At 43.8% G+C, this 16,329-nt stretch overlaps 2 long non-coding RNA genes across 2 annotated transcripts; one reads left to right on the plus strand and one right to left on the minus strand.

Moving 5' to 3' along the window:
- Positions 1-4,808: 4,808 nt before the first annotated feature.
- LOC143269652 (uncharacterized) lies at positions 4,809-7,670 on the minus strand. Its single transcript, XR_013046230.1, has 3 exons — positions 7,489-7,670; positions 6,695-6,902; positions 4,809-5,690 (listed from the first exon to the last, which is right to left on the minus strand). It is a non-coding gene; the product is annotated as an uncharacterized LOC143269652 (long non-coding RNA).
- Positions 7,653-15,238, plus strand: LOC143269651 (uncharacterized). The gene is made up of 4 exons (XR_013046229.1): positions 7,653-7,914; positions 10,977-11,288; positions 14,719-14,826; positions 15,157-15,238. It is a non-coding gene; the product is annotated as an uncharacterized LOC143269651 (long non-coding RNA).
- Positions 15,239-16,329: the final 1,091 nt, after the last annotated feature.

Raw genomic sequence — 16,329 nt, forward strand, 5'->3', positions numbered from 1 at the left:
TGCATGTGCACATACTTGAGAGAGCCATGGTGTGAATGGACAACTTGCAGTAGCCCTCTCTTTCCACCATGCTGATCCTGGGAATCCCAGTCAAGTCTTCAGGTGTGGCAGCAAGGGCCTTGACTTGCTGGACAATCTTGCTGGCCCTCAGAAGAGTGTTTTTAACCCTTGTGAGTAGATCAGCATGCCCTAGGGACATACCGGGGATCCAGTTATCCAAGTAAGTTCAAAAATTCCTTCAGTGGCAAAGATTTCATGGTGAGCTTCCCCATAGGGTTATGCATCCGAGGCTATGCTGGCCATTGGGATTCTGCTAATGTGTTATTCACACACCAGTTTATTAGAGGAATGGTGGGTAAGTTTAATTCACTTCAGTGAATTTGATGGATTGTCTTCCATGTGCAAGGCTGCAAGAATACACAATGCATGGAGGGTGAAGTGCCTCATCTGGCTAATAGTAGACACTCTATAAATAACCGAATAAACAAACAAATGAATATGGCAAGCGTTCTACTGGGTGGCAGAAAAGAGATGTGTAAGAAGACGTAGGTAAGGGTTGCCAGCTTTATAGTCTCCCAGGAGTCGGGGTGACTACGATATTTGCAAGGTGCCATGAGAAAGGAAGGGAGAAGTGGAGCTTGGTGATGCATGCCTGTCCCCCCAGATACTCAGCAAACAGGAAGGTTGCAAGGCCAGTGTGAGCACCTTAGTGAGACTGGTTCTCAGAAGGAAAACTAAAAAGAAAGTTGGACTGCAGGTCCAAAGAAGCACTTGCCCAGAGTAAGTGAGGCGCTGGGTTCAAATCCCGGCACCCCCACAAAAATATTAACCAATTAAAAAAGCAAAGAGAGGGTCAGACTTGTGAGTATAAAGGCTTTGCGTGTGAGTTTGGGTAAAGGATTCCATAGAGCATTCTGGAGGGCAGAGAACACCGAGACCAATTTGCAAAATCGGAGTTCTTTGCTTTCCAGCTTGCTGGGTTCTGGCTTCCAGTGATACAGAAGAACTTTGCCCCTGGTTCCATAAGGACAGCAGAGTAGACCTTAATTTGTCAGGAAGATCCTGCAGCCTGGATGCCAGGCCTCTTGGCTCCTAACTTTGGCAAGAAAGCAGGGAGTTTTTCTACCATGCAGCTCATTGCCTATAACTCCAAGCCTTTGCAGATTGTCACATGGCCAGATTACTATGTGCTGCAGCCTGGGCTCACCTAGTCAAATTACCACCAACTGGCCTGAAGCCACAGCCACCAGGCCCAAGGCTCTCCCGCCTCATTTTAATCACCTGGGAGTGGAGTTCTAGAATTGCCTCTAATCTAGTGAACACACAGTAAAGACTTGGAATGGAACAATCAATCCTTCTCTGGGACTGAAGAGTCATAATTCTGGCATCTGGAACTAGATTTAAATGTTTTGTAAATTCCAGGAAGGAGAGAGGAGACTTTGATCTAGGACAGACCCTGTCAGATGCTAACGTTCACTTCTTTATGTTGGTACTGTGAGAGCAGTATTATTACTAGAGCATTCCCAACACAAGAAACAGAGCTTCAGAGAGGCGAAGGGATACAATCAAGGACACACGGTTTGTTAAGTGGCAGGATTTGATTCCAAGCCTGTCACTCAAACTTAGGCTTTTTCTGGAATTTTATATAGCCTTTGCTGACTACATATGTAGCCAGACTGGCCTTGAGCTCATAGAGGTCCACCTGTTTTTGCTTCCCAAGTGCTGGAATTAAACCCTGCACCACTACACCCAGCTCCTTTTCTGGAATTTTTTTTTTTGTTCTTGGATTCTCCACTAAGCATGAATTACAATGTCTGCTAGGGCAACTGGGCCCCATAGGTAATCGTTCTGATTTCAGGTATTTTGTGGTGGGGTGATGTCATTCTTTAGTACTTGTTCCTACAGTGATAATAGCTGACTTGGCTGTTCATTGGAATCATTTGAAACGTTTAGAAAAATTATTAATGCCTAAGTTCCACTCCCCATCAATTCAGACTTAATTCCTAAGAAGATGGTGTCTCATCTTTTATCTATGCATACTTCCCAGGTGAGGATGGATGAGTGCTGGTCTCCCAACTCTAACCAGGCAGAAACAAGGAACTAAGTATGGACATCACTGAAGAGCATCCAATCTAGAAGGGTGTCTGGGTGGTCTAATCTTGGAGAAGGCATCCAAGGGCTAAAGTCGACTTGAGATCCCAGAGCTTGTTTCGGGATAATGTGTAAGTCTCAGAAAAAGAGGCTTCAAGAAGCTGGTATAGTGTTGAGAAAGGTGAGCTACACTATGGTGATGAGAATCCAGCTGAGGCTGAGGACCAGAGAACAGGAACACTAGGAGAAACCTCTTCTTTCTCTTGAAGAAGAGCACACTCATTGCTGTGGTGAGAAGGAACTCCTAAAGCCAGGGAAACCAAAGTGACCCTGCACTCCAGAGAGGGGCTGAGGCATGGCCTTATTATCATGAACACAATGGCGATCTCTGGAGCTTGTGATGTGACCTTATGCTGGACGAGGTCTTTGAAGATGCAGTGATGAGATTACTCAGGTGTACTGGAATGCAATGACAAATGGGCTTTCAGAAGAAAAGGAGAGGGAGATTTAGGCAGACAAGAGAAGCCACATGAGCACAGATACAAAGACTGGAGCCAGTGAAAGCCCAAGTCCTCAGAGACTGGAGGAGGAGGAAGCCCTGAGGGATCCCTCTTTATCTCAAGGTATTGAAGGAAGGGGCATGCCCTGCTTTACTTTGTGCTTAGATAGTTGGCTTCTGGGTTTGTGAGAGAATACATTCTGTTTCTGTGGAGGGGGCACCCAGTTTTTGATAATTTGTCTTAGGAAAGGAATTCACCCCCTTTTATCCTCAACCTCACTCCAAGGCTGAATCTGTTCCTTTGAGTTCATTGCTGAGGAGACTGAGGCTCAGGGGATTGCACAACAGGGATTCACTGCTGACTGTCCCTGAGCGCCACAGGGACAGGCATTGTCCACTGCATTTCTACAGGAACCTGAAGACTGTACAGACCCAAGGGCCCAGCCTGGCACTGTGTTTTCTGTTTCTGAAATTAACTCTCTCTCTCTCTCTCTCTCTCTCTCTCTCTCTCTCTCTCTCTCTCTCTCTCTCTCTCTCTCGTGTGTGTGTGTGTGTGTGTGTGTGTGTGTGTGTGTGTGTGTGTGTGTGATATGTGTGTAGCATGTGTGTTTGTGTTGGCGGTGCTTTTGCGTGAGTTGGGGAAGTGCACATGCTGTTGTATGTATGTGGTTGTTGAAGAACAACATTGGATGTCAGTCTTACCTTCCCCCGTGTTTAGGGCAGGTTTCTTGCAGTTTACCACTCAGTAAGCCAGGCTAGCTGCCGGCGGTGAGCTTCCAGGGGTTCTCCTGTTTTTATCCCCTATCTTGTCCTAGATTGCTGGGATGACAGATGTGCACCACAGCATCTGTTTCTTCATGGGTTCTGGGGCTCAGAACTCTGATCCTCACACTTGCACAACAAGCTCTTTATCTGCTCCCCCTGCTCCCCTGCCTGGCACTGTGTTTTCTAAGGCTAATTTCAAACCGACCCCATGCACACAACTGGTTTGGGACCAGAAAAGGCATGGTCCAAAGGTGAAGCTTGATATAAGACACTGAAAGTAAATTCATGAAGTAAAAAATTAGCAATTTCATGGTGATCAATTCCATGGCTTTTGTGTGTTTGCAAAGCTAAGCAGTCACTACCTCCATCTAGAATATTTTCATCTTTCCAACAAAAAACCTTGTATTCATGAAAATGCGGCTCCTCCCCTTTTCTTTCTCTCCCTTTTTCATTTTCCCAGTATCCTTTTCTCTATTTATGACCTGTTCTGGACAACTTATGAAAATGGAATGTACAGTCTGTGGCTCCTTGCAATTGGCTTTTTTCTTTCATTGTGTTGCCAGGTTGCTCTGTGCTGTAGCTGAATGGAAAAAATAAATAAATAAAAAGGAGGGCATGGATGCTTCTAAGGGGTGGAGATTTTCATTATTTTTTTTTTTAAATATTTTAAAAGATTCATTTATTTATTTATTTATTTATTTATTTATTTATTTATTTATTTATTATGTATACAGTGCTCTGCCTGCATATGTACTTGCATGACAGAAGAGGGCATCAGATCACATTGCAGATGGTTGTGAGCCACCATGTGGTTTCTGGGAATCGAACTCAGGACCTCTGGAAGAACAGCCCGTGCTCTTAACCTCTGAGCCATCTCTCCAGCCCGAGGTTTTCATTTTTGATATAAGGGAGAAAATAGGCAGAGGCAGAGGCATGGGGGAAGAGTCCAGAATGAACATGACCGGACTGTGCAAGGCTGTGTGAGGAGAGATGGGGAGGCAGAGCAAGGGAGGAACTGGAAACCAAGAGGAGCGGGGCAGCCTGGGACAAGAGACTGGTGTAGCCAAAATGGCTTGAATTATAAAGGGGCCAGAGGAGCTGAGGGAAGGGGCAGCCCCACCTTGGGCTAGAGAGTTCAGGGTAGGGGACTGGGTATTCCAGCCAGGAGGACCCTATAACAGGTAGGGACTAAGGGATGCTGGAAGAACTTAACAGCAGGTGTCAGCTGTGATATCTTAATAGGCACCCTAGTTAGCCACTTGTCCCTTGTTTAAGACTCAACAATAGCATATATCAGTATTTGTTGCTGGAGGGCTTCTCTCTAGGTTCCACCAAACCCCACAGTCCCACAATCCACATATAAAATAATCACTCAGACACTTATATCACTTATAAACTGTATGGCTGTGGCAGGCTTCTTGGTAACTGTTCTTATATCTTAAATTAACCCATTTCTATAAATCTATACCTTGCCACGTGGCTGGTGGCTTACCAGAGTCTCTACATGCTGCTTGTCCTGGCTGTGGCTGCAGTGTCTCCTCCTTCTTCCCGTTTCCCCAATTCTCCTCTCTCCTTGTCCCGCCTACACTTCCTGCCTGGTCACTGGCCATCAGTGTTTTATTTATATAGAGTGATATCCACAGCAAGTATTTCACTCCTTTTTTAAGGCTCAGAAATATTCACGGATGTGAATTCAGGTGACCGTTAGATGTTTGTAAAGGTGCTTTGTGAACTCATATGTACCTGTGTTTTGTATGCACATAGGCTTTTCTTTCTCTGGTTGTGCATCCTGGAGCAGACATTTTGGATTGCTTGATAATTTGCAACACTATTCATCTTTTTGAGGAACTTCAAGCTTTCACTCACAGATGAATTTTTTTTTTTAATTTTATTTCTTTACCTACATGGAATTAATCCTCACAGTATGACAGACTCTGTGCTTTAAGATTTTACTGAAGCAGGGCAGTGGTGGTGCATGCTTTTAATCCCAGCACTTGGGAGGCAGAGGCAGGCAGATCTCTGTGAGTTCAAGGTCAGCCTGGTCTACACAGTTTCAGGACAGCCAAGGCCACACAGAGAAAACCTGTCTTGAAACAAACAACCAAGAAGATTTTATTGAGTTGAATCACTTCAGTCCATTTATGAGAAATGTGTTACATTCTCTATCTCTGATACAGCAACAGAGATCAAGTGGCATGGAATATCTTCCCTAAGATATGCTTATCAAGAGAAGGAATGCAAATGCAAGTTGGTCAAGTCAAAGCCAGTTCTCTTAGGTTCTTCATGAGGACAATCTCCCATTGCTCCTCTGCTGTTTCTACTGGGATGTAGTTAACTTTGAAGAATAGGAGAAAGTAGAAAATGACACCTGTGCATTTGATGAGGTGCCTAGCACAGGCTTGCAAAGGCTCCCTGTAAACATCTGCTAAAAAGGGCTAAGACTCAGGGCCTGCAAAATGGTGTGTGTATATATTTCCTTTTTTTTTTTTGTGGGTAAACCTAAGATCTTGTGCTTTTTAGGCAAGCCCTTGGCCACATAGCTATATCTTCAGCCCCTTACACGTCACTTCCTACCCATATCTCTGTTTGATAGCCTGACACATCTGTGATAATCTTAACACAAATCAGAATTTGGCTACACTGACTAGTATGGCTACAGAGGCTTCCACACAGGCTTTAGAATGTTGAGCAATAACGCTTAGACAGAGTTGCAGCATTGGGGGCTCCATTGTGTACAAACCCCCTCGGGAGGTTAGTGAGGAGGCAGCTAGGGAGAAGAGAGGAGCCCTGAGCTCCTGCTTCACCTCAGAATTCAGAAGAAGGGAGATAACCCCATGACAAGTGGTGGTAGGAGCAAGAAGGAAGGCATGTGACACAGTGTATGAGTGTCTCATAAGCTTGTGTGTGTACCAGCGCTGACCTTGCTCCTACAATGTAAATCTGACCACATCACTCCTCTGTTTAAACCCCAGCATTCACGCCATCCCCAATGAATGGCCCCGGAGGTTCTTGCCACCCGATTCTCCTGGCTTCTCTGGCCCATTGCTCTCAACCCTTCTGTGGTCCCTTATATCCACCATTCCTGGTGATCTGAATGCTTCCAACTCAGTAGCTTCTCCGGCCCTCTGTCTAGGTTTGTTTGTTTGTTTTCTTCTGGAAGAAGTTGTTGCTGCAAGTTTTCCTATGTCCTGCAGCTGCTGGGTCCCAAATAAAAACAGAGTCTTACACCAATTGCCAACTGTTTGGTCTATGGCTCAGGCTTATTGCTAACTAGCTCTTTTATCTTTAATTAACCCATTTCTATTAATCTATGTATCACCAGGTGTCTCTCGGCTTTACCTGTGTTCTGTTACATCTCGGTCCTCTGGCGGCTTCCAGCGTCTCCCCAACACTGCCTTTCTTCGCCCTGTATCTCTCTTGGATTTCCTGCCTGGCTGTATCCTGTGTTGCCATAGGCCAAAACAGCTTCTTTATTAACCAATAGTAGCAACATATAGTCACAGCATACCGAAGGACCATGCCACAGCAAGAAGTGTCTTTCCTTGCCCTGAAAGAAGTAAAGGCACCATGTTCCACTTCTTTCAGCTGACCCATGGGCAAGTCTTTAAACTCAGCAATGCATTATACTTGGTTTATTGACACGGCGGCCAGTGAGGCTTTGAGTTTCAGGAGGGCAGAGGCTATGCCTTCTCATACTTTGTCTCTCCTGCCTGCCTCTTTGATGAATGGGATGTGGTTCAATGGTAGAGTGCTTGTTCAGCAAGTGCAAAGACTCAGGTTCCACCCCAGTACTGTAAACAAACAGCGGCGCAATGTAAAGGGGAATACCGGGAGGACTGTTGAGCAACGATGGGTATGTGTCAGAGGCAACACGCTCAAAATACGTTAACTGACTATGAAGTTATCCTCATGAAGCTCAGTACTACGCTCAATCAGTATGTGCCAGTCAAATAAAGACCCCTCCCACGTGTAGACGATCTGACGTTACTGTGGCTTTACTCCTGTGCTAAAACGTGAAGCATCTGGTATGGCACCGCTCATCTCTCCCAAGCAATTGATAAGTAAGGCAGCACAGGAAGCCCATGGCTTAGAGAAGAGGGGCAAGTCTGGAACAGATGATGGAGCGGCCTCACCTTCTTCCCCGAGCTGGACCCCCCTGACTGATGCTGGAGGCATGGTCCATCCATCTCATCTTCCGTTAGCAGGGTGTGGATGTTACAGTGCTGGGCACAGCAGCTGCCTGGAAATAAGAAACTCACCTGTAATTCAGAGTTTCTGTTTCCTGGAGTGAGGGTGTGTAGGGCTGCTGTGCAGATGAATGTGAGAAGCGAAAATAACGACAATTCCTCGTGTGTGTCAACAGCAGGTGAGGCGGGGCTAGGCGAGGAGCACCTTCCCAGGAGACCTCCATGAATACTCAAGTCTCCATACGAAGAGGTCATCATTCACAACCCAGTTTGCAGACAGGGAAATGAGTCCTGACAAAGTGAATAACTTGACCGAGGGTTTTATACCAAGTCTGGCATGGTCACCCATGTCCTATGCTGGATAATCATCACGTAAGCAGGACAGTAGAGTTGGGCCTGTGGGTTGGGGCTCAACAGTGTCAATTTCCAGCCATCCTACTGGAGTTGAGGGGACTTATATAACCTAATTATAGGTTCTTAGTTACAATTTTAGCCTTGATATCTGAGGTTCTTTGTGTGTGTGTGTATGGGTGTATGTGTGCATGTGTATGAGTGTGTGTGTGTGTGTATGTGTAAGTATATGTTTTCTTTCCTTCTCCCAGTTTTCTATTATTTTCCAGGAGAGTAGTGCAGCTGATTGCCTAATATGGTTCCACCCAGTGTCTCTGTGTTTGGAGAGGGCAGCTTCTTGCTGCTGGTTTACGAGGAAATGGAAATGATTGTTCCTGGCAGTGAATCAAAACCAGAAAAGAAAGGGCTGGGGAAGTGTAGAAGAAGAAACAGGTTCACAGGGAGAAGGCTGGACTTTGGGGCTCGCTGCTTGGGAGCTGCAAATATTTATGTGAAAGGGGCACGGTGTTTGTATATTATTTGTATCCAGGCATGTCTTTGCTCCTGTCGACACGGACTGCAGCCAAGGTTCTCAGGAGAGGCATGAGGAGCCTGGAAGACTGCTAAAAATAAGGCCAGCCATCAAAGGACAGGAACACACTTTGTATCTGACACATAAATGCTTCCTCAGACTCCTAAGTAATAATGAGAGGTACAGAAGCCTTGGCTGTGAAGAGGGGATAGGAGCGGGAAGAGAAGGGCTATTGATGGAGAATATTAGTATCTCAGGCTCTAGTTTGGAGAAAAGTGGTGGGGGAGGCTGGGATTTGGGAACTTTTGTTCTTCACCAAGGGGGTCCTGAGGTTAGATGTGCCAGAGAGGGATGTGGGGAAGGAACATTAACAGCAACAATTAAGGCCAGGCAGGGTATTATCAAGTGCTGTATGGAATCTTGCTTTCAAGTCCTAGGGTTGGTGTCATCATCTCCTTCTTCAAACTGTAGAACCAAAGCACAAGATGCTTTTAGGGGATTTCCCAGATCTTACTGCCAAGTCTTCTAGGGTTGTGCTGGTCACCCTTAGTCAGTGACTGAGGAAAACACAAACGCTAACTGACCCCACTCAGCTGGATCTGTTTTCTTGCTTCAGGGATGCCCACCTGATCAATCGAACCACAGTCTGGGGTCACACCACTGCTAACTGCCTTCCGCTGTCTGCAATTGCCGTTTGTCCCCTTCATCAGTTCATGCCCTCTCTAATTCTTTTGTCAGTCTCTTCTGGAAGAGAACCAGGCTCAAGACAAGACCTCTCTGCTCATGGACTTCCGAAATTCCAGTTCTAGATTCAACGTGGCTTCTTCTAGCAGGCCAGAGATTAAGAGAAGGTAGTGAAAGAAGCTACATGAGCCAGGCTGGAAGTGGTACTAAGGCTTCTTCTCACATTAGGTTGGACAATACTTGATTCCAGCCAACCAGTACAAGTGAGGCTGAGAGATAACTGTCATTTGGCTCTGTGCCAGAAAGAGAGGATTATGGAGTAACACAGCCAAGGTTACAAAGCCATGCTATAGGCTTGATGCAGAGCACATAAGCCTATCTGCAAGTCCTCATCATCACACATAGTCAAGGTGTTGAATGCGTTTATTGGCAGGCAATGTTGAGGTTTCTTCCCATTTAGGGATGCTGCTGCACCTCCACAACCTCATGGATGAGGTTTGACATAATCAATGTGTTGGAATTCACCCAGGTTGGCTGAGGATCCCTTATTTGAATTATAAAATAAACTAAGAAAATGCCCTTGACCTATTCCTTTGCAGGGACTACTTGAGCAGAATGTACCCAGATTTCATTGTCTGAAGCAAGACACCCATAAAGATGGGAGTGGAGCAAGGAGGCAAAGTAAATAGGGTTTTCTAACAGTGCCAGCACCTTTCCTTCAAGGCTGTGAATTTACACTGGGATTTCCAAAAACTGTTGGATGCTATGACCCTGCATCCCACTCCCCTCTCAGGGAGGCTTCTGGTGGCCTCAAAAATCACTTGTTTCTGAGTGAGGACACAAAAATTGTTAGAAGAGCCTGGGTGTGAGAGATAATATTTTTGTTTGTTTTGCTTTTCTTCTCTCTTTCTCTGTATTTTGCTATCTCCTTCCTCCCTAAAGTCTCCAGCTCCTGTTTTTCCCATTTCCCCTTCATAGTACCAATGCCCTATTGTCTAGCCTCTCTAGATGATGTCTTATTCTAACAGTGGTTTTGAACAAGTCAAACCCCTGTATACCCTCTATATCTATCAGCCTCTCTGTAGCCTTATTTTTGATAGTAGTAGTATAGTAGGCTGGGCTGAATTTTCATGAGTACTTTGTGTAGCATAGAGCCTGTATATATCAGTCATTGTGTATATGTTACCAAGACTGAACAAACTCCACCTCAGCCAGATTCCTTTGACTTTCTGAGGATAATCCTTTCTGAAGTTCTAAACCTCATGTGCACATCACTGGGGACTTTTCAGGTCCCCTAGCTTAGGACTGAGACTTATTTGGGAAGGTTGGGCATGAGAGAGAGAGAGAGGGAGAGAGAGAGAGAGAGAGCGAGAGAGAGAGAGAGAGAGAGAGAGAGAGAGAGAGAGAGAGAGAGAGAGAGAATATCTCCATTTTGTGTGCAAAATTTAAATGACTCTCCCCTCAAAACTTGTTAAATATTTAAGATAGAGTATATTAATGAAATACTCTTAGGTATAAAAATGAATGTGCAAAATGTACATGAGGAACAAAGTCATACATTTTAAATGAAGACCTGTGCTGTTTTTAACAAAATGGGTACACAAAACCAAAGAGAAAACATATGCTCCTGACTTGACTGTACATGCTCAAAAAACAATTTTCAGTGTCTATTTTTTCTTTATTTTTGTTTTTCTTGAATAGAATCATCACGTTTGATAGCTTCTCCCAACCAGTGAGTGAAAGCTGAAGTATATGCATTGAGTAGCACAATGTACACCACAAACATATCATATGTACAAGTATTATTTGCCAATTAAAAATTCTTAAAGATTTTAAAATAATGAAATGTATTTATTAAGAAGGTCTAAGTGTATGATTTCTTGCTTAGTATTTCCAAGGATCAACATCTGGAGCGCAGGGGACAGGCCTGCCTTTTTCCCACCATTTCTGCCGTCCCTTGGATGACTGGTAGCTAAGACTTGGAGACAGCTCAGTGTGAAAGACATGTGGGAGTAGGGGTGAGAGTCGGAGAAAGAGAGGGAATTGGATGGGCTGGAAGAGGACACTGTGAGAACAGAGAAGAGGGATCATCACTCATTCTAGAAGTTTCCAGGCAAAAGTCAGTTTAAGGATGATGTGTGAGCCAAGTGATGGAGAGAAGCAACATCCAAATGGACTTCTGAAGAGAAAACCAGTCTAGGTACAGTAAAAGAACATGCTATTCAGGTGTGGAAACTCCTAGAAGTTTAATATTCTTAGGGTATAGAACAAAGGAGCCTTGTAGGAGTGGCCTGGGAGATTTATATAATCCCTGAGACAGTTTTGTGATAATGATCTGGGGGACCAGTGTAATGTCTTCTCCAAGAGGGATGAAATTGGCTTCCCTAAGCTTGTGGGGGCAGTGCATGGTGCGATGTTCCCTCCTACCCCAGATGGCTGGAAGTAGCAAGTAGAGGGGAGTCCTTGGTTCTGCGGAGTCTGTAGGACTGGAGGCAGCTCAGCAGAAGCCCAGCTACAGGGCCAAACAAGTAGTGTTAATGCCACACTTTCCTCCACAAAAAACTGAAGTGCAACCAGTTCAGCACGCCCCTCTCCACCCTTTGATACGCTTCCAGAGTTGTCACCTGCCCAGTTTAGCAAGCATTGATTTCCTTCTTGAAACAAATCTCAGCTAGGTCCTAACGCCAGATAGAGCGTGTTCCTGAGCCTAAGCCCTGGATGTCTGTTACAGCTCTTTGGTCCAAAGTCACACTCAAAGCAGTGGACGCCACCCCTTTGCCAAACAATTGTCAGTCCCTGGCACTGTTCTTGGAGAGCTTATCACACTGGCCTGGCGGAGCTTCCTGTCATAACTTTGCACAAGGCATGGGGTTATCTTTCGGGGGAGGCTTTGGAGTTGAGAATAGACCTGCAAGCCCTTCCCCGCGGCCCACTTCATCCCAGGATGAGTGTGGTGAGGAAGCTGAAAAGGGCCCTGCCCAGGTTGTTAAGGTTTCTATTATCAGCTTTTTGAGCCTGCATCAAAAAGCCATTGGGGAAAGGCATTTAACACTATTGAAGGATCCAGGCCCTCTCATTGCTATTTGCTATTGCTATTTCAGCAAGTTTATCTGCATCTGTAAACTCCCCAAGGTGGCAGCTTCCCACCAATGACCTGCTTTTAGCCACAAGAGCTGGAGAGAAGAAATTCTGCCTGGGATCAAGGCATTTGGCCATATCAGCCAGGCTAAGGGGATGCCACTAGGTCTGGGAAAAAGGAGTCCTTCTGTAATTACCGCATTCAACTCTTTTCCAAATGGGCAGATCCCTGGCTCTTATTTTTTCCATCTGTGAGAACGTACAGCTTTCATACCCGTAAGTGGAATGGGAATGGCTTTGTCTTATCTTTCAGGATGATATTGAGGCAGAGATCCTACCGCATAATGGATAGCACATCCCAATCTGGTGACATGCACACATAGTTCATTGTCCAATGCTCCCATGTTTCCTCTGGTCAGAAAAGGAAAAGGAAATCTAGATGTCACTGGCATAGATGAAGTTTATAAATAGGACTCCGATTCTAACCACAAATATCAGGTTTCAAATTTAGGCCTTCATAATGACATTAATTGTTGTTTTTCCCCCAAGGAGATCACATTTTTTTTACATGTGCAATTTATTTTACAATTTTAATTCTATTGTGGAAATATAATTCAATTTTATTTATGACACTTTCTTAGGGGAATAAATCTAGGTATGATAAGCCTAGATTTGACCTCTGATCCAAACCAAGGTCTCTAGACTTGTCCAAGGCCACCCTGAGAACTGCAATAGCCAGTCCTCAGCTTGCCTGCACATGGCCTCTGACTCTCATGCCTTTACCTTGCTTTATTTTTTTTATTGTATTTTTAATACAATAAAGTAGCCAATAACTAATCAATGCTTGGCCCAAGAAACTTTAAGCTTGGTCATTTTCTTTACCAAGTTATCACTGAAATTTATTCTACCTCTTAGGTTTCTGGTGGGGTGAGAACGGTTGTTGCTGACAATAGCAGGCATCTTGTGAAGAAAAACAAAATGTCATTTACCTTTTCAAAGAACACCTGAGTCTCAGTACTTATGAATAAGTAAGGAAAACTGTGACCTAGTGCTTAAATATTTCACCTAATACATCATAAATGTTAAGTACCAAGTGATCGATCAATGAACAGACAGGTGGTAGATAGGTTGATTTATGTCAGCCTTAGTTGTTCCAAAATCTTAGTAAAAATCCTCTATTGTGAAACATTCTGAGGTATTTCGGTGCTTATCTATGTAAAAAATACTCAACAGTTTCTTCTCAATACCAAAATATACTGCAAAAGCATTTTAAATGTCAAAGACACTAACTAATGAAAAGAATATGCAAATTTGAATATCATTGAATTAATTTCCATTTCTTTTTTTAAAATGTGGGTTTTTTTTTTACAATTTTACTTATATATAATATATTTTGATCATAATCTCCCCATTACCCTCTCTTATCTTCCCCCACTCCTTCAAACTTTTTTTCCTAACAAGTCTCTCTCATTCTCCATCTCTGTCTTTATCTGTACACTTCACTGAGCTTAGTTACGGTGTCTTTCATGAACATTGGTGGGAGGTCATTTATTTGGTCATGGACAACTTACCAGGGGCCACAGCACTGGGGAATATGACTCCTCTTCTTCCATCAATGATTAACTTTCTAGCCCTCCTCAGGAAGTGGTTGATCCTCATAAGCTCCTTCTCTAGGCACATGGATTGTTCTCTCTCTCTCTCTCTCTCTCTCTCTCTCTCTCTCTCTCTCTCTCTCTCTCTCTCTCTCTCTCTCTCTCTCTTCCAGACAGGGTTTTTCTGTGTAAATGTTCTGGCTGTCCTGGAACTCTCTCTGTAGACCAGGCTAGTCTCGAACTCATAGAGATCTGCCTGCCTCTGCCTCCACGGCTGGACTGTTGATGGGCTCAGCAGGTAGCCCCTGCTGCTGTGAGTTCCTGGGTGGAACAACCATGCTGTCCTCTCTGTTGCCTCCAGCCAGGTGGTGCCTTGAAGAGTTATAGGGCTTATTGGCAGGTAGATCTGAGTTTGAACCTTCCAAACTATCATTTTGAGATGATTGATTGATTTAATCTCTCTGAACCTAAATTTCTTATCTGTATAAAAGGAGATTAATCATAGAGAAAATAAACAGATGAACTCAGCCATTTTCCAAAACACATGTGACTGATGAGCCCTGAAATTTCAATGTTATATATTCATCTACACCACATTCTTTAAATTTTTCATCTCTTTGATTATATGATAATCATTCTTATTTGTGGTTGCTACCAAAGTGGGCAGCAGGCCAGATCTGACCTTGGGCTGCAGCTTGTTTACCTTATTTTAGTTTTTTTCTCCCATTATGATCTACTCTTCCAAATCTCTTGTCTTCAGATCTTATTGAGACTGGAAGGGAGCTAAATGCATTGGTGGTTTTACTATTCATGCAGTTCCAGCCTCTGTTGGCCAATGATACAGGGAGAGGTACCCATGAGTGGTACCTCCCATCAGTCTCAGCTCACACCCAGACTATTTGTTACCCTCTTAGGAAATGTTGTTAACAAATGACTTGTTTATATATCTCATTTATGTAGGTCTCTTATTCATGTTTCCTCCTCTTCTTCCGCACTGATTCCTGAGCCTGGAGGAGAGGGGCTTGATTAAGAAATCCCATTGAGGACTGAGTGCCCCAAATCTCTAAGGTAAGAGATGCAAATCAAGAGATACAAATCTCTAAGGCAGTGAACTCTTGAATTGATTATTGTTCCTCCACCCTATGGTTTTGTCAAACATTCTTAGTGTTACTTACCTCTTTTCCCATCCTAGCCCTCTGTATTCGTTTCCTCTCTCCTTCACAGTCCTTCTATTCTTCTGTAACAACCCTTAAAATATCTTAAGTTTTTTTAATTAAAAATTCTTTTTCATACAATATATTTCGATTATATTCTTTTCCCTTCTCCAGGTCCTTGCAGATCCTTCCGACCTTCCTATCCAACCAACTTCATATTCTTTTTCTGTCTCTCTGTCTCTAGGTGCATCTGTCTCTTTCTCACTGTGTCTCCCAAAAGAAGAAACAAACAAAAAAACAAGCAAAAAACAAAGGTCAAAACAAGCAAACAAGCCGGGCGGTGGTGGCGCACGCCTTTAATCCCAGCACTTGGGAGGCAGAGGCAGGCGGATCTCTGTGAGTTCGAGGCCAACCTGGGCTACCAAGTGAGTTCCAGGAAAGGCGCAAAGCTACACAGAGAAACCCTGTCTCGAAAAACCAAAAAAAAAAAAAAAAAAAAAAAAACAAGCAAACAATAAACCAACAAGAAAAAAAAAAAAGGCACACAAAAATCATGGCATCTGTTTTGTGTTGGCGAACTGCTTCTGGTTATGGGGTCTGCCTTAGAGTGTGGATGAGGTACCCACTGACACTATATTGGAGAAAATTGATTATCTCTTTCCCAGCAGGTGCCAATTGCAAATAACTTCTTGGCTAGGGGTGGGACTCTATGTCTACTTACCCTTCTCAGCATTGGGACTTTTGTCTGATTTGAATCTGTGCAGGTCCTGTGTATGTCATCACTGTCTTTGTGAGTTCATATGTGCATCAGTCTTGTTGTGTCTGGATAATAAACTTTCCTTGGAGTTATCTTCCACCTCTGTCTCTTATAATTTTTCTACCTCCTCTTTCACATAGATCCCCAAGCCTTGGGAAGAGGGGTTTGATAAAAAACATCTTATTTAGGTCTAAATGCCCTCAAAGTCTCTCAACCCTCTGAAAATTGTCCAATTGTGGGTCTGTGTGAAAATTGCCATATTCTGTATGAAGAAGCTTCTCTGATAAGGATTGCATGATGATGAGGGATTCTGATCTGTGGATACAGCAATGTGCTATTAGGAGTCATTTTATTGCTATATTCATTCAGCAGAATAATAATAGTAGATTTTCCTCTAGAACCCATGACCTATCTAGTTTCAGGTTCTTGGCCACTTTAGCAGTATCAGGTATAGATTTCATTTTATGGAATGGGCCTTAAAACCAATCAAAAAACAGTGGTTACTCCCATAACATTTGTGCAACTATTGTACCAGTAGACCTTTCAGGCAAATCTCTGTTGTAGATCACAGGGGTTGTAGCTGGGCGATACTGATGATTACTCTTTCTTTCTGGTAGTGTGAAAAGCATCTCACAGTACCATGAATGCAAGTCACTGTGG

This window comes from Peromyscus maniculatus, chromosome 20 (assembly GCF_049852395.1).
Source record: "Peromyscus maniculatus bairdii isolate BWxNUB_F1_BW_parent chromosome 20, HU_Pman_BW_mat_3.1, whole genome shotgun sequence".
Lineage (NCBI taxonomy): Eukaryota > Metazoa > Chordata > Mammalia > Rodentia > Cricetidae > Peromyscus > Peromyscus maniculatus.